Here is a 23056-nt window from a genome sequence, read left to right as displayed (position 1 = left end):
CGAAACCATTGGCTATGTGTTATCGTGCTCCAAAAACGTCGAACTGATTAACACCGATCTATCTGTAGCTTTCTGGTCTCCCCAACATAGCCACCGCCATTTGCACATTCATGAAGGATTTTCTCCGACAAATAACTTTTTCCATTTATCAGCTGTCAAGTTTAATCACATTGCAAAGTTATTTATCCGTTAGTATAACTTTAAAGAGAATAAAGAGACAAATAACTTGTTAAAATGTAAATCGGAAACACATAAACTGCTGTTGATGGAAATATTACGGATGCTCGACAATCATTGCTCGCCATTTTTCTGACGTAAAACAACTGGGAACAAGACTACTTAGTCTCAAAGACCGTCTGCCATTCACTGGTGGACAACACTGTGATCATGCTAATACATGACGGCGGAAACCAATACGCATTATTGATGCTGATCTTCTACCGGTCAACTTCAAGGGTGGGGCGGGTGACTAATCAAGAACAGGATGCGTCGAACTTGCCTTGTTCCGAAAACCGTTAGGGGTTGACCTACCAATCAACTTCAAGGGTGGGGCGGGTGACTAATCAAGAACAGGATGCGTCGAACTTGCCTTGTTCCGATAAACGTAAGGGGTTGACCTACCAATCAACTTCAGGGGTGGAGCAGGTAGACTTACCAAATCGACTTCAGGTGTGGGGCGGGTTGACCTATCATTCAATTTTAGGGGTGGGGCAGGTTGACCTACCAATCAACTTCAGGGTGGGGCGGGTTGACCTACCAATCAACTTCAGGGGTGGGGCGAGTTGACCTACCAATCAACTTCAGGGGTGGGGCGAGTTGACCTACCAATCAACTTATGGGGTGGTGTGGTTGACATACCAATCAACTTCAGGGGTGGGGCGGTTGACCTACCAGTCAACTTCAGGGGATGAGCGGTTGACATACCAGTCAACTTCAGGGGTGGTGTGGTTGACCTACCAATCAACTTCAGGGGAAGAGCGGGTGACCTACCAATCAACTTCAATCAACTTCAGGGGATGAGCGGTTGACCTACCAATCAACTTCAGGGGATGAGCGGTTGACCTACCAATCAACTTTAGGGGTGGGGTGGATCGACCAACTAATCAACATTAGGGTGGGTTGGGATAGGCTGACTTTCTACCGGGTACGTAACAATTATTGTCACAGTTTCTACACAATTATTACTCCCACCCTCGTGATGTTTCGTCGCCTCTGGAACGATTTTAATTATTCGTTGTTAGTACTGGATGTCAGGGAGTGATTTAACGCTAATCCAAAAGAGTAATCAGTTTCCTAACCCAGCGTCCAGACGGTCATCGTGGTTTGTCACTAATTACACGGGTTCTGTTATCTAGAGATATTATTTCTTCTTCCTTTCTATGACAAACATCAAATGTTAGACACAGTGATTAGTAGTAGGGTGGTTTGTCACTAATTACACGGGTTCTGTTATCTAGAGATACTATTTCTTCTTCCTTTCTATGACACACATCAAATGTTAGACACAGTGATTAGTAGTAGGGTGGTTTGTCACTAATTACACGGGTTCTGTTATCTAGAGATATTATTTCTTCTTCCTTTCTGTGACAAACATCAAATGTTAGACACAGTGATTAGTAGTAGGGTGGTTTGTCACTAATTACACGGGTTCTGTTATCTAGAGATATTATTTTTTCTTCCTTTCTATGACACACATCAAATGTTAGACACAGTGATTAGTAGTAGGGTGGTTTGTTACTAATTACACGGGTTCTGTTATCTAGAGATATTATTTCTTCTTCCTTTCTATGACACATCAAATGTTAGACACAGTGATTAGTAGTAGGGTGGTTTGTCACTAATTACACGGGTTCTGTTATCTACAGATATTATTTCTTCTTCCTTTCTATGACAAACATCAAATGTTAGACACAGTGATTAGTAGTAGGGTGGTTTGTCACTAATTACACGGGTTCTGTTATCTACAGATATTATTTCTTCTTCCTTTCTATGACCGGCCTCGGTGGCGTCGTGGCAGGCCATCGGTCTACAGGCTGGTAGGTACTGGGTTCGGATCCCAGTCGAGGCATGGGATTTTTAATCCAGATACCGACTCCAAACCCTGAGTGAGTGCTCCGCAAGGCTCAATGGGTAGGTGTAAACCACTTGCACCGACCAGTGATCCATAACTGGTTCAACAAAGGCCATGGTTTGTGCTATCCTGCCTGTGGGAAGCGCAAATAAAAGATCCCTTGCTGCCAATCGGAAGAGTAGCCCATGTAATGGCGACAGCGGGTTTCCTCTCAAAATCTGTGTGGTCCTTAACCATATGTCTGACGTCATATAACCGTAAATAAAATGTGTTGAGTGCGTCGTTAAATAAAACATTTCTTTCTTTCTTTTTCCTTTCTATGACACACATCAAATGTTAGACACAGTGGTTAGTAGTAGGGTGGTTTGTCACTAATTACACGGGTTCTGTTATCTAGAGATATTATTTCTTCTTCCTTTCTATGACAAACATCAAATGATAGACACAGTGATTAGTAGTAGGGTGGTTTGTCACTAATTACACGGGTTCTGTTATCTAGAGATACTATTTCTTCTTCCTTTCTATGACACACATCAAATGTTAGACACAGTGATTAGTAGTAGGGTGGTTTGTCACTAATTACACGGGTTCTGTTATCTAGAGATATTATTTCTTCTTCCTTTCTATGACAAACATCAAATGTTAGACACAGTGATTAGTAGTAGGGTGGTTTGTCACTAATTACACGGGTTCTGTTATCTAGAGATATTATTTCTTCTTCCTTTCTATGACACACATCAAATGTTAGACACAGTGATTAGTAGTAGGGTGGTTTGTCACTAATTACACGGGTTCTGTTATCTAGAGATATTATTTCTTCTTCCTTTCTATGACACATCAAATGTTAGACACAGTGATTAGTAGTAGGGTGGTTTGTCACTAATTACACGGGTTCTGTTATCTACAGATATTATTTCTTCTTCCTTTCTATGACAAACATCAAATGTTAGACACAGTGATTAGTAGTAGGGTGGTTTGTCACTAATTACACGGGTTCTGTTATCTAGAGATATTATTTCTTCTTCCTTTCTATGACACACATCAAATGTTAGACACAGTGATTAGTAGTAGGGTGGTTTGTCACTAATTACACGGGTTCTGTTATCTAGAGATATTATTTCTTCTTCCTTTCTATGACAAACATCAAATGTTAGACACAGTGATTAGTAGTAGGGTGGTTTGTCACTAATTACACGGGTTCTGTTATCTAGAGATATTATTTCTTCTTCCTTTCTATGACACACATCAAATGTTAGACACAGTGATTAGTAGTAGGGCGGGAGTTAGCTCAATCGGTAGAACGCTACCCTGAGGTCAATGCGTCAAAAGATTGAATCCAAAACAAACATCACCTCAGTAGAGCCATTCACTGATTTTTTTTCAATCCCAACCAGTGCTCCACGACAAAGGCATAGGTATATCATCATAGTCCAAAAGCCTATGATTAATGAACCAACATGCTCTAGTGGTGTTGTTAAATAAAACAAATTTTGGTGACAAAAATCAAACCTTCTCTCTACTAGAAATGTTTATTTAAAAGAAAAAACCTTCGCAAGTGTGTTAAATAAACAGTCATTTTCAATTACTTTGATTAAATGTTTGACTTTTTTTTAAAACAAAATAGAACGTTAGGCTGTTTCCAATCTGACTGACTGCGATGGGACCACATGTAGATTCTAATGTAACGTTGTATTGCTTTAAAGCCAGCGTTGGTTTAGCAAGACGTTTCCTAGTTCAATCAACCAGTAGAAAGGTGCCAAAGAGCTGTGCTAGTAAAACCGTCTAGCACACGTCCGCTAGACGCTAATGAGCCCTTTTCATTGGTCAGTTGGTCTAATCGTTTAAGAGGTAGACGGCCGGTACGTGATGCCAGGTATTACCTTTGCTTAGAGAATGACGTCATCAACAGGTGGCAACGGCCTCGGTGGCGTCGTGGTCAAGCCATAGAACATAAGGCTAGTAGGTACAAAGTCAGTTTTTTACGGCAAAGAGTCATTATTCTACGTAGAAATGTGACCGGGGAGTCATTATTCTACATAGAAAAGTGACAGGGGAGTCAGTATTCTACGGGAGTCAAAATACCACGTTACACCGGCTCCCACCCAGAGCGAGTTTTAAGGACTCCATGGGTAGGTATAAGACCACTAAACCCTCTTCTCTCTCACTAACCACTAACAATTAACAACTAACCTACTGTCCTGAACAGACAGCCCAGATAACAGAGGTGTGTGCTCAGGACAGCGTGCTTGAACCTTAATTGGATATAAACACGAAAATAAGTTAAAATGAAATGACATCATGTATTATTATCCACATGGTTCAACATAACCGGGTTAATAATAATCATACGAAGCACACGTGTTCAATATAACCAAGTTAATAATCGTACGAAGCACACGTATACATATTATAATAACAAGTGTAATGACGTAATTTTTGGAAGCGACGTCAGTCAGACTGTGCATTTGAAATATGACGTCATTTCGTCGTCTCCTGGTTGTAGCTGAAACATTTTGAGTTGGGTCTGGTTATTAATTTAAAACTACATTCCCTGGAATATTTTTTATTATTTAAGCATATAGAACAGAAAATCCAATTACGTTTAGTGCATATATGACGCCGCACTCCGCATTGGTTTCACTACGCTGGCTTATTCAGGTCAAAAACAAAGCCATGATTTTGAAAGTGGAACACTTTTGATGGGCTCGTACCGATCTCGGTTTTCATTGGCTTATCACAAGTTTAGAATACCCCAACAAAAAATCACGTGAGATTTCGCAATTTTTGAACAAATTTAACTGTCTTGATTAAGGAGTCGTCTCATATCTCCAAAACATATTTATATCCACAGAGGTATGGTACAACGCCTTTCCAGGGGTCGGTGAGTGGGGGATTTGCCTTGAAATTTTGACAGTGGCCAGCTGTTGGCATACGCGTTACATGTAAGGGGGTGTTACTAATTACGTAACGCTCTAGGGGTAGAGGAAGAGGGTACTGTGTTCGATTTACACAACATTTTTCAAGACTACCGGTATATGTTATTTTTATTCATTACTTAGACCTAAAAAGGTGGTTTTTGGAAATGCGCGGTCAGTCTAGGATCGATCCCCATCGGCGGGTATACAAAAAGACCATGGTATGTGATATCCTGTCTGTGGGATGGTACATATAAACAATCCCTTGCTAAAAAAAAATGTAGCGGGTTTCCAATGCGCGTGTGCAGGGATTTCAGCGGGGTTAGGGTTATAGACTGTGTTAAAAAAATACATTTCAGTTTTTTTTAAGCTTGGGCAAGTAAGGGTTTTGACCTCCAATACCCTCCCCCTGCACATGCACCCGATTCCTTTCTAAGATTATATGTCAAAATTACCAAATGTTAGACATCCACCAGCAGATGGAAGGAAGGATAGGATATGTTTTATTTAACGACGCACTTAACACATTTTATTTACAGTTGTATGGGGTCGGATGATTATTAAATCAATATGCTTTATCTTTGATGTCGTTAAACAACCCCCACCCCAACTTTACCCTTTCCAAACGAAATAATATTTATTTAAATTTGTCGATTTTAACACGTAAAATCATGAGCGTACATAGGATTTTGAAAAGGGGGGTTCCAATACATAGGATTTTGAAAAGCGGGGTTCCAATACATAGGATTTTGAAAAGGGGGGTTCCAAAATAGATTGCAGAGATATTGGGCATATATTTCTATGTTGAGTAAATATAATAATGTCAGATATCAATGTCAGATATATTAAATTATAAAAAAAAGCGATTTCGGGGGGGGGGGGGGTTCGGTCGAACCCATCGACCCCCCCCCCCCCCATGTACGCCCATGAAAATTAAGAAGTGAAAACGTTCATTGTCTACTTTAGTATATTTTATTTTTAAAATATATACATGATTAATGTGTTACTAGTATACAAACTAAACTTTGAAAGTTCTACTAACACTTTATAAAAGATCAATTCTGAAATAGGAAGGTACGACTGTCGATAATACGTTGTCAAGATCAAACCGGTTTTAACTACAGCGCAAGATTTCTCTTTTAATTTTTTGAGACGAACCCTACAATTTGAAATCGGCAAACGCACGTGTTAACTGAAACTGACAACAGGCTGTCGTTTGTGCTTTGCCGAACTATGGCGGCACAGGCGACGAATCAAGCGTATACGTTTGACGATATCCGTTCATAGCGAACACACACGACTTTTTTAAAAGTGCATTTGAGCTTGTATTTCACATTTGTAAAATGATGTTATAATATGGTAACCAGATAATGTAACTTTAAGAATTGACCACAATTATTTTTTGGTTCATGCAAGTATGCAATGAAAAAACGATGTTCACACTTTTGTATGACCCATGCAGACGCGGATCCAGGAGGGGGGGGGGGGGGTCGTGACCAGAGAGTTGATCTTGACAACGGGAATATACTTCAAATCCATCTAAAGCTATCTTCAAATATGAAAATTTCCTACGGGGGGGGGGGGGGGGGGCCCCTTCAAAGGCTCAAGACTGGACCCCCCTGCTAAAATTCCTGGATCCGCCCCTGCCATGAACCAAAAAATAATTGTGGTCAAATCTTATAATTAAATTTATATGCATACTTTAATAATACATAACTGAATTTAATTTGTTTAGCTTTAAATACGCCTGTAGTATTGTTTGTGTAAACTTCATTGATATGTATGTCGCGTAAGAATGCAAACGTTTATTCACTATTATTTGAATCAGGTGATTTTTTTTGTTTGTAAATGACGTCATTTCCTCTAGCTGCTGTGCATTTTTACGGATCATATAGTTATATTGGAAGGAATTGTCCTACCGGTATTCGAGTTTAGTTCATATTTTATGAAAGTGAATGAAGGGAACGTGTCTAACATTTATGCTGTCGTTTAATTTCGCCAACAGCTGTAGAACATCGCTTACAAGCAAGTTACAGGCGTGAAGTTTCCTACATGATTTCTTTGGCCACCGACCGAGTCTCATGTCATGATTAGCGAAGAGGTTTTTTTTGTTGTTGTTGTTTTTAATCAATGCGTCTACATGTCTACTCTGCTATAGCATTTTCATTAATTTATCGTATACATTTGTTGTATTGCTTTTGTAGCTTTCACGTGTTTTCTTCAAAATAATCCGGCTTGTTGCACAAAAGTAGTGCGAGTCAGCGGTGTGTGTGTGTAGGCGTGGCTTAATTGTTTTCGGTTCATTGAGATATGAACGAAAAAAGTAAGCACCTCTGGACCAATCAGGTTGCCGTAAAGTGTATAGACGCAAAGAAAATTTAATTATAAAGAAAAGAAAAATAATAATATGGATAATAAAGAATTTATTATACTACTGTGTATGTGAAATATGACGTCATATCGTCGTCTCATTTTAGTTGTGCTTGAAACATTTTGAGACGGCCCTTGTTATTCATAAAAAAAATTACAATAATAATATGGATAATAAAGAAAATATATACTCGCGTGTGTGTCATACTGACTTTACGAAACTCGTGTCAGGATTTATGTATTACCCTCACTCTCGCTCGGGCAATACAAAAATCCTGACACTCGTTTCGTAAAATCAGTACGACACACAAGTTCGTATAATAATCTCTATATATGTAACGATGCATGCATTCCTTTTAATGACGTAATGTATATCAGCTGAGAGAAGGAGTCACAGTACAAAATTAAATGCAGTGAATTAGGAGATAGAGGCTATTTCATGGGGGTTTTCGAATTCATACGATTTTTATGTCACCGAGTGATGTATGAAAAGCATATTTTCACGATTTGCGAAGCAACGAGTGAAAATATGTTTTTCACACATCACGAGTTGACATAAAAACCGTATTCGAAAAAACACCATGAAATGAGCAAGTTATTATATACATCTTTCCTAATTTTTGACAATATATTTCGCTTTTTGTTAATATCTTTCGCTTATCCTATCTTTATTTAATTATTAAATTAACATAAACATTGAAATAACCCTCAAGCCCGTAATGAGATACTAAAAATTATGAATAAATTTAATTTATGTGATCCATGGAGAATAAATAACCCAGAAAGTAGACGATACACATGGTCAAGGAAATCACCATTAAAAAAGCGAGGCTGGATTTTTTCCTGGTAACAGAAGAATTATTATCTTGTATCTTAAAAACTAGTATTGTTCCCGGGTATAAAACAGACCATAATGTCATAGAGATCTTTATAAAACTTTCTGACTTTACTAAAAGCCAAGGTTTTTGGAAATTTAACAACTCCGTATTAAATAATACTCAGTATGTGGAACGTGTGAAATCGGTTATTTATACAGTAATAGAGGTAGTACTAAACCAAATAACTTCCGGCTGGGTCAAAGTTCGAGGTGCACCCAACTTTTGATAGAGAAGTGAACTCCACAAGTCCTGTGATTGGTGATAAATGTGAGTGTGTTGGTTGTAAAAAATAATAGTTTCATCTGGGTAAAAATAATATGCAATTTTATTTCATCTAGTACCAATGTGTCAAGTAGCCTTGTGCTTGAAACATGTAAAAAAAAGTACTCGAATTTTGTGCGGAACTAGGGTAGTCATAGATGCTACCCGTTATCTCAGAAACGAGCAGCTTGACCCCCAATTTTTTCTGATTCACTTTAAGTGCGAGTGGTGGTAGTATTTATATCCGTAGCGTTTATGTCGGTTGATACGTTGCAGGTAGGAGTTTTAGCCACATATGTTACTATTGTCGTCTATGGGATTTAATTTGGTAGTATACACCCTATAGCACATATTCAGAGCATAATATAAAAATATTATGATTTTGTCATTTTATTTAATTAAACTATACTGGTTGATTAATTAGCCATCACTCGACCATGCAAGTTCACAATGTCCTTGACCTTGACAATAATCTATGTACATGGCTCTGAATGGAGTTAGAATCAAAGTTAGCACTGAAGAAAAGTTGGTTTTGGCCTATAATTCATACTGTAAAGATTTCAATAAGTTCTTTTTACATGGTATTTGACTTGCCATATACAACTGCTCTTAAATATGGTATTATATATAGGTAACCTGAACTAAGATTTTAATAGCAATTTATTTTTATATCAAAAATAGCATGTGCCAATAGTGGGTTAATGTCTTTAGTTTCCATTACCATTGTTAATTTTTTATGTATGAAATTCTGAAAACTCAAATTTGTAAAGAAGTTGATTTTTATTGTCATTTTGACATATTTATAGGGTGCTAAGTTATATTTTAGACACATTTGTAGTTTTACGCAAAATTTAAAGTAAATTTGAAGAAAAACTTTACCAAAAACATAATTAAATTTGTTGTCACTATTGTGCCTTCTGTTCTTATTTGTACATAACAATAAGGTTGTTAAACATATACTTAGATCTCCAGATCATTTTTACCTTCTTAATAATCACTTAGTTAGCTCTCATGAAAAGCATTTTGAGTACTCTTCAAAAGAAGAAACGCAAAACCACATTGTCGTAACATTTGGAGAATTGATTTAATTATTGAATGGTGAGTCCGATAATTACCAAATGTTGCAGGATTGTTCACAATTCACTCTAGTCCATTGTGAGTAAGTGATAGGACACACCACCAAGGTCAAGGTCATCTGGAGTCAATACCGGGTGTGGCCTCCGCGTGTGTTGACAACTGCCTGGCACCGCCTGCCCATTGAAGCAACCAGAGTACGGATGACGTCCCGGGGGATGGTGGCCCACTCGGCCTGCAAGGCTGCTGCCAGCTCGGGCAGGGTCTGGGGCTGTGGTTGTCGCTGTCGGAGGCGTCGGTCCAACTCGTCCCATAGATGCTCAATTGGGTTCAAATCCGGTGATATCGATGGCCAAGGAAGGACATTAATGTTGTTGTTCTGTAGGAAAGCCGTTGTGAGACGTGCTGTGTGAGGCCTGGCGTTGTCATGTTAGAACACTGCGTTGGCGTTGGCCATAACTGGAACGATGTGTGGCCGGAGGATCTGGTCAATGTAGCCCTGTGCATTCAGGTTGCCCTGCACGTGGACCAGGTCAGTTCTGCCAGTGTGTGAGATGGCTGCCCACACCATGACACTACCCCCGCCGAATCTGTCCACTTCCTGCACGCAGTTTGCCGCATAACGTTCACCACGACGCCTATACACGCGACATCTTCCATCATGACGTCGGAGCAGAAATCGGGACTCGTCACTGAACCACACCTGTCTCCATCGCAGTTGAGGCCATTGTCGATGAATCTGGCACCACTGCAGTCGGAGTCGACGGTGTTGTGGTGTTAAGATGACACCTCGAACTGGACGTCTGGAACGAATTCCTACCTCACGTAGGCGGTTCCGTACGGTCTGGTCGGATATCCTGCGCAAACCTGGTATTGCTGCGGCTGTGGAGGTGGCAGTAGTCAATCGTTCCCGAAGGTGGCGTACCCGGATGTAGCGGTCCTGCCCGGGGGTAGTGACCCGTGGTCGACCGGATCTAGGGAGGTCACGTGTTGATCCATGTTGCTGGTAACGGTCCCACAGTCTGGAGATGGTGCTTGGGGACACATGGAATGCCCTGGCAACGGCCGTTCTGGATTCGCCTGCGTCTAGTTGGCCGATGGCATTGTTTCTCTGTGGTTCACTGAGACGTGGCATGTCCTGGATTGTCAACTGTCGGCCAGATACAGAGGCCAGGCAAGCGAACACCCTGCACTTTTATACTGTCGGTGTTCATGTTGCACGTGCAGACAACGCACGTGCAGTGGTGACATGGTTTGCACGTGGCTGCGTTTTTGCGAATATTCACATTTTGGAACTTTATTGTACAGTAGCTGCGTTTTATCGAATGTAACCGTGGGAATGTGTTTGGGACATGCAATGACCTTATATTCACAAAGCATGAACCGGTAGGAAACATAAAATCGGAGTTATAACCCATTTGTACCCTTTTGCGTTTCTTTTTTTGAAGAGTATAGATTCAGAACCAATTTTTTCAGATTTGATTATCTGCCTTGGATTAAGTTGATAATTTATTTTATTGTTAAAGCTGTATTACCTAATGTTACTAGCTAAATAAAATGCTGGATTACAGATTGTAGGAATACATCTAATATACATATTGTATTCATCCGGATTAGAAAATAATGCAAGAAAATAGATATTCGGGTAATTTTGTCATTTAAAAATAGTTTTTTTCAGTAATTAATAAAAAATAAATGTGTGAAAGCTGCATGATAATTCCAGATATCACAACTATTAAAACCTCCAACTACAGTAGACTATAAATAAAATATAGTCAGGAATATTGGTGGCTGTCAATGGTTTTGATGGTTCATTATGAAAATCAGCATGGCCGATGGATTTGAAATTTCCACACCTGGTAACTTGAAGACACCCACACCCAGCATACAGGATTTCCTCCCAACACTAATGTTCAGGACATTAAGTCATTACTTCATACAGGTACAGTCATGTTTGTGTTTCCTTCCTCAGACAGTGTATTTTTTTAATACTGATATTTCTTTGATGTGCCTGTTAAGGTCTTCATAATCTAGGGATCAATCAAGTGCATGTGTTTTAATGGAATTCTTTAAAGGGGTAGAGGTACTCTGACTATCTTTGTTGTCTCTACATATATACCTGAGTACACACACCCAACTGAAAGTAAATATCTTCAGGAGTTTTATTTTAAAATATTTTGTTGTTTAATATGACATATTGCATTTGTACAAAACTATATGCAATATATATGCTTTTTGAGGTGTACATTATATTAGGTTGCACTGTAGAAACAACAGTTTCAGTGAGGTTGTCAGTTTATGTCAGAATACACCAGATCCTGGTTGTCATAAAGACACATAGCTGGACACTTTTTGAAAAATGTATGTTATCAGTAATAGGTAGTACTAAACCAAATAACTTCCGGCTGGGTCAAAGTTCGAGGTGCACCCAACTTTTGATAGAGAAGTGAACACCACAAGTCCTGTGATTGGTGATAAATGTGAGTGTGTTGGTTGTAAAAAATAATAGTTTCATCTGGGTAAAAAAAAATATGCAATTTTATTTCATCTATATAGTACCAATGTGTCAAGTAGCCTTGTGCTTGAAACATGTATGGGGTACCTGTAAAAGAAAGTACTCGAATTTTGTGCGGAACTAGGGTAGTCATAGACGCTACCCGTTATCTCAGAAACGAGCAGCTTGACCCCCAATTTTTTCTGATTCACTTTAAGTGTGAGGGGTGGTGGTATTTTTATCCGTAGCGTTTATGTCGGTTGATACGTTGCAGGTAGGAGTTTTAGCCACATATGTTACTATTGTCGTCTATGGGATTTGATTTGGTAGTATACACCCTAGAGGAGTATGCTTTACTTCCCTATCATAGAAATTACCTGTTGTCTGCAGACCCACATCTCATATCCTTTATGATAAGTGACCATCTATTTTTGGAAATCATCCTTACAAAAATTAGGGGCATGTCAATTAATTTTAGTGCAGCTCTTAAAAACGAAAATAAAATAAAAAAAGAAAACAACTAAAACATCGAATTAATTTTTTAACTGAGTTAGTGGATAAAAATCCTTCTGAATCAAAGATATTTGTTGAATGGTTGGAAGAAAAGAAAATAACAGGAGGAATTAGACAGAAAAGAATATATGAAGGTTTTAATTTTGAGAAGCCGAGCTAGGTGGATAGAAGACGGAGAAAAGCCATCAAAATATTTTGTAAATCTAGAAAAATGAAACAATGTAAATAAAACTATAACCCAACTTGTTTGTGAGGATAGTAACATTATTATTGAACAAAATCAAATATTGGAAGAAGCCGGATCGTACTACTCGAAACTATATATGTCACAGGAAGAATATCTAATAGATATTGATTTAGATGAGGTTTTTAGAAATACAAATATTCCCAAAGTTGAAAATGTTAGCGAATATGTAGGTCAAATAACAGCAAGTTAGGTATTGTATGTATTAAAAAATATGAAAAATAATAAAACGCTGGGGCCAGATGGGTTCACAGTCGAATTTTTAAAATTCTTTTGGCAGAACGTTGGAACATTTTTACTTCGAAGCATTAACCATTCGTTTGAAATTGGCGAGCTGTCAATAACTCAAAAACAAGGCATTATTACTATTATGGCATTGTTGCCAAACGGAAACAAACCCCGTGATGTTCTAAAAATCTGGAGACCAATATCTTTAATAAATACCACTTATAAAATAATTTCTGGCTGTATAGCCAATAGAATAAAACAATCTATAGATAAATTAATTCATGAAAATCAAAAGGGTTTCCTAGCAGGCAGGTGTGTAGCCGAAAATACCAGATTATTATATGACCTGATGCATTACACTAGTGAAAATAGTATTCCCGCACTCCTTTTGTTAGTAGATTTTGAGAAAGTTTTTGATTCAGTATCTTCGGGATTTATTAACAAAACCTTAAACAAATTTTAACTATGGCGAGGACATTATAAAATGGGTCAATATATTAAATAAGGACTGTATGTTAACTGTAATTCAAAATGGTGTTTTTACTCCCAAAAAGAAATTCAGTAGGGAGGGGATGTAGACAGGGGGGACGCAATAGCACCATATCTTTTTATATTGTGCGCTGAGATCATGGAAAACTTGTTTAGAAAGGAGGAGTCAATTAAAGGAATAGTAATAGAAAAAAGAGAATATAAAATAATGCAGTATGTAGACGATACAGCTATAACACTCGATGGGACAGAAGCTTCACTAAGGAACACAATAAATTTAATAGATCAATTTTCTAAATTCTCAGGATTGAAACCAAATATTGAAAAAACTATTGCTATTTGGATCTGATCAAATTCAAATAATACTCATAATCTATGTAAAGATAAAAACTTAAAATGGTCACAAAAGAATTTTACCTTCTTGGGAATTAAATTCAGTGTCCAGTTAAATCAAATTGTACATGTACAATTAAATTATACTGACAAAATTGAAGAGATTTCAAAGTTACTGAATACCTGGTCTAAACGGCATCTTACTATGCTGGGTAGAATTACCGTTGTCAAATCTTTGGCTCTATCTAAACTTGTTCACCTTATTCTCAGTATCCCCAATCCAGATAATGGCATAATAAAAACAATCAACAAGATCTTTTATTCATATATTTGGAAGAGTTCCATAGATAGAATTTCTCGGAATTCGCTAATGCAGGATATAGAAAATGGTAAACTTAGAATATTTTATGAATTCCTCATATACTTAGATGTCACCTCCCAAGCAAACATATTTTATTTACTAATATAGGAGATGCTTACCATTAACTGTGTTGGAAAAAATTTACAAATATGTTCTGGAAACAGGTATTCAATATACTAGCATTATTAAAAAAGAAAGTGGAACTTAACAAAAATGATGTAAGTTCCGAACCACTGTGGTTCAACTCTCTAATTAAAATTGGTAACAAAAGTGTTTTGGCCTAAGTATATAAATACCATAGTACAAAACAAACAAGGGTCAAAACATATATATATATATATATATCACCTATATAAAGTCATCTTTTTCTCCACCAAAAATTATATCTAAATGGGAAAGAGAATTAAATTTTGAACAAGAATACAATTGGTGGAAAAGTATCAACAGCAATGTGTTCAGTATATCTAAGGATACCAAATTAAGATGGTTCCAATATAGAATAATCCAAAGAATTCTCCCTACAAATAAGTTTCTTTATAATATTAGAGTGATAAGCAGCCCAAAGTGTAGCTTCTGTAATGCGTATATTGAAACGTATACGCATTTATTTTTTGATTGTGTACACGTCCAAAATTTAATTAAACAAGTCGAGCAATGGATAAAAGAAACTGCAGACATTATAGTTATCTTCTCTCGTACCAGTTTTCTTCTTGGCCTCTCAAAGAACAATATCATAATTGACATTATTGCTCTTTTGACAAAGCAATTTATATATAGTTCAAAATTTCTGAAGAAATCACAAGATATTAAAATATAAATAATTCATATACATTCTTATTATATATTAGAAAAAAAAATGTATTCCAATAAAATCAAATATAATGAATTTATTTTTTATTGTTTGAATAAATATCTCTGACGTCATCCACCACTGACAGTATCTAAGTATTTATTACCATATATACATGTATAAGAAATTTTGATTGTCTTGTACTGAGTGAGGTTCAATGACGTGTTGGCAAGAGGTTTGTTGTTTTATTTTATATTAACTAATTTTGATCTGTGTATGTATGTATAAAAAAATATATATACTGTGTGAAAATGTGACCAAAAATGAAAATAAAAAACTTCAAATAATAAAAAAATAAAAAAATAACATTTATTTGATAATGTAGTTGTGCAAACATACCTGACAAAGTGATCCTCAAAAAATAAAAACCTCACAAAAACATCCAATGGAACACCGTTAAATTCTTACACTTATATTCAATGACAGAACATTTTGTCATCATTATTTAGCTTCGTATTCAATTCGTGTTAGTTATTTGATCGTAGTTGCACTTCATATCCCTTTTTTATAGGCACAGTTGTTTAAATTACTTTTTTTCAAACTTAAATAGGAAGAAACGAGACAAAGGAAGATAATTAAATCATGAACTTTTACAAAAAAGTAAATATGATTTCTATATTTTCACTGTAGCTAAAATACAGTGAAAATATTACTTTTCACCGGATATCACTTTTATGGTTGCCGTAGATCTATATGTTTCATTGCTATGTATATAATAAATAACCATATGGAGTTTTTGGTGATAAATGTGAGTGTGTTTGTTTCACTTGGGCCAAAAAATGTATGCAGTTTTATTTCATCTAATACGATTGTGTCAAGTACCATTTAACCTGTTAAAAAAGTACTCAAATTTTGTGCGGAACTAGGTTAACCATAGACGCTACCCGATAATTTCTTAAATGAGCAGCTTTGCCCCCAATTTTTTCTGATTTACTTTAATTGTGAGGTGTGATAGTATTTATATCCGTGGTGTCGATTGATTCGCTACAGGTAGGAGTTTAAGCCACATGTGTTACTATTGTTGTCTATGAGATTTCATTTGGTGGTATACACCTTTAATACTTCTTTACCATGTATAATCAGTTGTACATTAAATTAAGTAAGCTTTAGAATCCCTCAAAATGTGTTTATGCTGTCCATATCAGATTTCTTTGGTATTCAAATGAGAAACCTCAACATGAAGTTAAAAAACTTAAATCCTCGGGATGAACTTACATTAACTTACAGAAGCTTAAACACCAATGCACTTACTTGCAAAACGTAAAGTCTTTACAACAGCATGCATAACTTAAACAATCTACATTAAATTCAATAATTTGAACCCTCTGCAATAATTTACATAACTTAAACCCTCTATATGAACTTGCAGAACTTAAACACTGAACAATGATTTACAGAACTTAAACCATCTATGGTATTTGACAGAATTTAAACTCTCTACGGTATTTGACAGAACTTAAACCCTCAACAGTATGTTACAGAACGGTTAACATACAAAAGTCAAACCCGTCTGCTTTAATTTACAAAACTTAAACCATCTGCATTAACTTACAGACGTTGAACCTTCAAATGCCCATGTGGTTACTGCCATGAAAGTACGTTACTAATTACCAACTTAGAAAGGACATCCGTGCCTTATCACGGACATATCCTGTGAGCACGTGCAGACGTTTTTATCACAGCTGACCGCCCTGAACTTAGTAATGATATATTCAACTTTAAGCCCCCTGTTTTCTATCACTGACCAGTCGCCTATTATTATAAGTCTTTACGAGAATCTGGACGCCATAAATTTGAAGCCACATCTATTACAAATCCCATCAGAAAAGCCGCGTTTCTATCTGGCTTATGGTATGGTATTTACGGTTACAGAGTACTCACAAACCTGTTATTGATGAGAACACTCTCTCTGTATGTGTGTTTATTATAATAAAAACATAACACGGTTCAAATAAGGCAATTTGTAAATATACTAAATTTGTATTTTGTGAAGTCAAGAGAAACAATGTAAGCATTAATTTCTTATTATTATTTTAGTATTTATTATATTTATTCTTTGTTTTTATTTTTTAATTATAAATATATTCCTATTCGAAAAATGACTCTATTTTAAAACAAAATACTTTCATAAAAATTAAAATTACAGTTAATTTAAAGACATTAGATGGTTGAAGACACGCTTCCTCGCAATCTGACATTCCGTTATGCTGAGTACACCAATCGATCTGGCTCAATTAACTGGTGCTTTGTAGCGCCTCACCTATAGGACTCACAACTCTGTTACATAGAAAATTACTGCATTTTGTAACTTCATATGAGCTATATAATTAGATCCGGATAGGAAATCGTAAATAATGAGATATCAGTTATATTTGAACAAAGTGAGTAAATATATACATTTTCAATCAGTCACTTTAATCACTAAAAAACAGTTATTTAAATATAAGCTTGTAAATAAGGGTAAAAGATAGTAACACTGTATAAGACAATACCTGGAGTTTCAGGTTATCTCTCACCAGACCAGTGCAGATATATGGGTATAATTTAGTACCGAATGTTCTTGCAGCGATTAATGCTCGGGACTGATTAGTTTTGTGTCGTTCGCTGAATCCTGTATGTTTAGTTAAGCGAACTAACGGGCTGGAATATTTATTTGTGCCAAACAATGCAGGAATTGAATCGGACAACATTACGATGCTTCTAGCACCCTTTGATTGTAACCTATCAAGGTTAACTCTTGACCTTAGAAGTGGTACGCATTTACGGTGGAGGAAATAACGGTGGTTTTGCCATTAATAGCTGGTCTTCCACACATCGCTACGCAATCTAGCAGATTTCTAAAGTAACTCTTGATCTTGCTCCGACTGGCAGTAAGGTCTGCTGCACATAAAAAGTGCCTGGTTGCTGGGTTTATGTACATACCGGATCTATTTGTAGAGATAATATTGACTCTCACCCTCAGTGATGAGTCTTAATGAAGCTTTTTTTTTCGCTGTGGAAGTAATCAGTCTCGTCGTCTGGCTGCCAGTCACAGATGAGATGCTTGCAAACACAGCATTACTAGATACGGTGGTTTCTCATGACCATACCCAACCACAAACAACTTGCAACCTGTAGAACTGGGCACAGTAATAGACAAGATTCGTCTCCAGATAGACAAAAAGGGTAATTTTTAAATTAAGAAGAGCATTGTCCAGATAGACAAAAAGGGCATTTCTAAATTAAGAAGAGTATCCCCTCATCGTATGTTTCTGAAGGTAATATCTCGCTTGACCACCACCCTACTGACTACTACGATAGGTACGGCCCTGAATGTGTAGCATGTTGCTGGAACTCGATGATGTTTTTCAGTCGACTGTGAATTGATCGTGTCATCAGTGGGTTGTATCAAGAAATGAGATCCTACGTTCACAGACGAACCCGAGATTAGATGAGTGAAAAAACCCAAGAACATGCAATTTGAAGCAATCTATCTTAAAAGAATGAAACGACTGTCACTTGGTTAAATGAGGTGAGATACAGCGCTCGAGTGTCGCCTTCTAAACTGAATTAAGTCAAGTGTTGTTATCCACACGATCAGTCCACTGTGAATCCTGTCCTGTTGCTTAGTCCCTCTTCCAGAAGAAACACCCCGTGGTGCTAATAAGTCGGTGGTTAACAGAATGGTCGAGTCATCACCATTGAAACCAGGTCATTGTGATTTGTTAGCGTGTTACATCGTTCATTAAACTTCGCTCGTGATGACTGCGGCTAAGCTTTTTAAATCTAAATTAAAATCAGTTAAGAAAACGAAACTCATTATTATTTACTATTAATAATTTTCTTTGATATAAAAGCAGCTAGACAAGAGTTATAACACTATTAATATACTCAAAATCGCATTATTGACCAACATCGACCAATGTCTTGTCTGCTTAAAACAATAATGTTATCTATTTTTGCTTGTTGAAAACGTCAGCTCCCAATAACCTATAGATTTTTTTTAAAACGGTCAGTCTTTATCTTTATCACTCTTTAATTAAATATATATATTTTTTAAATCCTATTAATGAGCCTTTGGTCTATATTTTTTCTTTGGAAATTTTACAAATGTTTAATATTTTCTCGAGATTTAGCACGTTATTTGATTGCTACTGACAGCTGTTGAAAGTTTTCATATTAAGGCTGTTTGCTGATGCAATCCGATGTAAGTGGATTACCAGTTTTGGTCGCCAACGATGTTAGTCTGCAGCACTGTATTGCTGGGCCGTAGTCCGTATGTCCACTAGAGACATGCACCTGAAGCGGTTGGAGAGACAAGGACGGGGATGCAGAGGTGGACAACAAAAGCAGTTGAAAGATAAGACAAACTTTCAGATTGGAAAACAAGATTTGAATTCAGTGAACAGAAAGGAAATGGGGCAGTGCAAATAGAAAATGTTTCGTATCCATCCGGTATATATTTTGGTCGTTACGGAGTTCAAAGGCGAGATATAGATATTACTTTTCCGGCGGCTACGGTAACGGCGTCAACTTTAGCGTTGATGTTTAACGTTCAAGTTTCGCATTTAGATCTGTTTCTCAAAACTATAGCTGCATCTATAGATGTTCATCACAGTGCACCGAGAAAGTGTATGATAGCCAATACATTTAATCTGTGTGTTTGTCTGTATGTGCGTGTGTGTGTGTTTACCTGTTTGTATATTTCTTTTGCCATATAACATAGGGCATAGAGGTATATGGTGGGTGGTTATTTCGTGCCGTGTGTAGCATACTTTTTAAATTGATTTTCCTCATGGAAATGGTTTAAATATTAATCTGAATGCAGTCACTTTTTGGCAACTGAATGGAACATCAATAAATAAACCTTGATGACTGGTATAACGAGGTGGGGGGTCATATGAATGTTCATTTTCACAAGTTGCATCAGCTGGAAATCACTTTGTGGTGAATTACGTGATTTGGGGGTTGTTTTAGTTGTTTTTACAATAACACAAGGAGGATGACCAATGTTTTTAATCAACATTATTGACATTACAGTTTCTTAAAAAGCCATAACATCTGTTGTTGCATGTTTTTATTCATTCGTTCATTCATCTCTCTATACATTCAAGTTTCTTGAAAATTATTGTTTTTAATATTATTTTTCATTTCTTTGTAACATTCAAAACTTGGTCATGTAATGACGGAATGTATAAAATAAATGTAATTTTGTTTTTAATAACTGCGCATTAGTTCATCTTGTTTGACTGGGAGAATATTAAAAGTGCCCACAGCAGAATTCCTTCCACGCCATTTCTAAATTGACTTCTGCCTGGCATGACACGACGTCGGAAAGCTTTGATGTCCGATGCTGTTTCCCAATTTGGCAGTACTCGCATTTTTTCTGTCATCATTTTTGGGATGAAGTAAATAGATTTGTTCTCAAACAAGTTTATGCGAGATGAGAGGTGTGTTTTTAAGTAGTGCTCCTACATGTCTGTGTGTTATGAACACCGAGGACAGCGGATGAGATCTGTTCTGTTTGTTTACATTTCCAAGAGTGAGAATTCACATTAACGTTTGTTCTTAACACGTGCTCTTTACTAAGCTCCGTAGAGTTTAATAACGCATCTTTAAAATATGCCCTTGCGTCTTTTTAATGGAGGGAAGATTATGTCAAACATGTTTAATAGAAGTATTCATACTGTTATATCTTTTTTATTTAATACCATTGCTTAATAATATGTCTGTACTGGTCATACACTACGGTCAGCATGAAAAAAAGAGTAAAATTATTTCAATACAGGATGAGGTTTAAATACTATTTTAATCTTCAGCAAATAAATATGAAGTACCACTCCCTTTTTTAAAAAGATAATCACCCAACATGGTTTGTTTTTCTTAATTCCCGTACATATATTAGTGTACAGAACATAGGTGAATGGTTATAGAGATGTTAGTGTAGACTTATATCAGTGTACAGAACATAGGGTAATGGTTAGAGAGATGTTAGTGTAGGTTTATATTAGTGTACAGAATATAGTTAATGGTTAGAGAGTTGTTAGTGTAGATTTATATTAGTGTACAGAACACAGTTTAATGGTTAGAGAGATGTTAGTGTAGAATCTTTACTTCTCCCCACAATCTGGGATGAGGATCCATTACCAGCCAGTATATAGGGCATGGGTTAAGGAGCAATGCATGTAGAGACGTTACTGAATCTGGAATACATGCTTGTCTTTGGGTCGATGGCTAACTATTAGGCACCGAGGCCAAAGACTCGACATATACCGATTAACAAAGACTGCGTTTATTTTTCTCACATTAAACACTATTTGTAACAAATCCTCTATATTTTTCTTCAATTGGAAATTCTTTCCAAAGTGGTTGTCATCAAAGAAAAAACGTCATTGGTGTTTAAGAAATGTGACAACTTGGTGTTCACTAAATGTGACAACACTGGTGTGCATGAAATGTGATGACATTGGTGTTCACGAAATATGATGGCACTGGTGTTCACAAAATGTGATGATATTGGTGTTCACGAAATGCGATGATATTGGTGTTCACGAAATGTCATGACGTTACATTTCCATTGGTAGTCAATGAAGGTCAGTAATTAAAACATTTAGAAAATGGACTTGTAACGAGTTTTGGAATTGGACCAAGTGTTAGTGAGTTGAGAGTGTGAGTTTTACGAGCACCGTGTCTAGAGTGACGTGTAGGACATCGTTGTGAGATTCACACGTGATGGATGAGTTGAGTATGTGTGTTTTACGAGCACTGTGTTTAGAGTGACGTGTTCGATATGTTGTGAGACTCAAACGTCTCGGAGTGAGTTGAGTGTGTGTGTGTTTTACGAGCACTGTGTGTTCGATGTTTACGAGAGCACTGTTTCTAGAGTAGCACGTGTTCGACGTGTTGATGTGTTGCGAGACTCAAACGTCTCGGAGTGAGTTGAGCGTGAGATATTTACGAGCACTGTTTCTAGAGTGACGTGTTCGATGTGTTGCGAGACTCAAACGTCTCAGAGTGAGTTGAGCGTGAGAGTTTTACGAGCACTATTTCTAGAGGACGTGTTCGATGTGTTGCAAGACTCAAACGTCTCGGAGTGAGTTTAGCGTGAGAGTTTTACGAGCACTAGAGTTTTACGAGTTTAGCGTGAGAGTTTTACGAGTACTGTTTCTAGAGTGACGTGTAGAACATCGTTGCGAGACTCGCACGTCAAAGAGAGTTGAGTGCGATAGTTTTACGAGCACTGTGTCTGGAGTGCGTGACGTGTAGGACGCCGTTGCGAGACTCGCACGTCACAGAGGACACGACGAATCACAAGTGATTGTTTCCACACAACTAACTGGTAACAAAAGACGATGAACATAATGCGGGACACACTCTCACCCCGGAATGTTGCGTTTCGGGATATTTTCGCTTTCTTAATTTGTTGCCTTTCACGTTTTGAAAGACTCCGGTCTCCCGCGTATTGGGCCAATTATAGTTAAAGCGAAATGGAGGTTACGTGGTGAATAGGCCGCAAAGAATCCAATCTGCTGTTCCATTTCCATTTGAATTCGAGTACACCAACAATTTGTCACTGCCAAGTCAAAGGGTCTGGAGGAGGGTAAGAGTGTAATTTATCAAACATTCATTCGTCCACACAAAGTGGTCTGCTTACAAGACACTCAAATACGGCAGGTTGGGTGGTACTGGACCACAGGATATTCTAACCAGACATCTACTAGCTTTAGTCTCCACTTGAAGACTGTCAGAATTGGTCAATTTTGTCCTTTCACCCACGCCCCGAAAATCACATTTCTTGTTGTTTGGACTTTATTTATTGTTACATTTATCTTATTTATTGGTAAAGAAGTCAATAGGGCAGTAGTAAAACTGCAGGATACAGGGATTGTGCAGTAGCGTGAACAAAAATCAATATTTTTTAGCTGGCTGTCCCATTTTGAACGACTGTACTTTAAATAAAAGGGGTCGTCACCCTTTACTTACATCGTCATTTTCA

The sequence above is a fragment of the Gigantopelta aegis genome, chromosome 4 (genome assembly GCF_016097555.1).
Source record: "Gigantopelta aegis isolate Gae_Host chromosome 4, Gae_host_genome, whole genome shotgun sequence".
NCBI lineage: Eukaryota > Metazoa > Mollusca > Gastropoda > Neomphalida > Peltospiridae > Gigantopelta > Gigantopelta aegis.
The sequence above is the reverse complement of the archived record's forward strand: the minus strand, read 5'-3'. Positions refer to the sequence as shown.